Source organism: Poecilia latipinna, unplaced genomic scaffold (genome assembly GCF_001443285.1).
Source record: "Poecilia latipinna isolate Pla-1442-1.1 unplaced genomic scaffold, P_latipinna-1.0 Scaffold587, whole genome shotgun sequence".
NCBI lineage: Eukaryota > Metazoa > Chordata > Actinopteri > Cyprinodontiformes > Poeciliidae > Poecilia > Poecilia latipinna.
In genome coordinates, this window is record NW_015113203.1 from 138,173 (window position 1) to 139,575 (window position 1,403).

Genomic DNA, 1,403 nt, shown 5'->3' on the forward strand with positions numbered 1-1,403 from the left:
CGGTTTCAAAATAAACTCTGCATCGTCAACGAGAGGAGCTGACGACGATAAGATGGATAATCGGGACACACACACACACACACACACACACACACACACACCATGGCCTTTTAACTTATCTATATATGTTTTGAAACGTGAAAACCGCAGCGTGTTTGTAGCTGAGATCGCATGTGAGGGACTGGCACAATTCAGTTCAACTCTGTTTTATTTATATGTCGCCAATTCGCAACACACGTCATCTCAAGACACTTTACAAACAGTCAGTTCAGTCAAACACCGTGAAGTTGATGTTATCGTTCAAATTGGTCCTAAAACAATGTTTTATCCAAGAAAACCAAGCAGATTGCATCAAGTCACTGATTGGATGAGCATGTAGCAGCAGTGTTGCGGCCACCACTATGTATGTAAATTTGTATTGGAATTTGTATGGTGTGTTCAAGGTGATGCACAGCGTTAGTTTTTCCTCCATACAAGGTGTTTTTGACATGTAGGCCAGAAAGCTGCATTTTCTTCCGCATGCGTGCTGCTGTGTGCCCTACATGGTTTGTGGCAAGTTGAAACTCTGCATCACAAGAGAAGATATTCTTTGTGACGTGGATGAGAGTCTGTGGTCTAACATAAATACATTTAATGGGAGGTGGAGGAAGAATGCACTATAACTCCTGCAATGTATGTAGTTTTTTATTTTCTTAAGGAGATTGTTCCTATTTCTGTTTTTTTCCCCCTTTGAGCTCTGCAGTGCCGTCTTTTTTCCTTCACAATAACTTGATCTGTCAACAAATTACAGTACAAAGAATAAAAGCGAAAATGTGAATCTTGCTATTACATAATCTCCTGTAAATACAACTTGCAATATAGCTGTCATCAAAACTTTAAGCTTGGTTTACATCAGCATATCCCTCTAGAGTACGCACTTATATTGACAACATGACTAAGCAAGACAACTCTTGAATTCAGTACACAATGAAAAAATGACTTGTCGTTATTTATTTATTTTATTAGTAGTTTAAAATTAACATGTCTTATTTTAAAATACATTTTCTCTTCACTAGTTTCAATGATTATTCTTCTTAACCTGCCTGATTGTAAAGGTTCACTCGCTGGTTTCATAATGTGAGCATTACACATGTGTGTTGCCTGGTTACATGGAGAGATCAGCGTGATGAAAAAACATTTTCTTCCTTTTTTTTTTAACCCCACCGCCAATAGCGACTCTAGCTTTACAAAACAGCGCCATCTCGTGGAATGTTGGTGTTAGTGAACTGAGGACAAAAAAACAAAGCGATTTTATGAGACGTTAGTCTGAAGCTACATGTATCTTCATTTTTTTTTTATCTTTTTTTTTTTTTTTTTCTGTGGACTTTTTTACTGGCAAAGCAAAAGTGTTGAAACAAAATCTG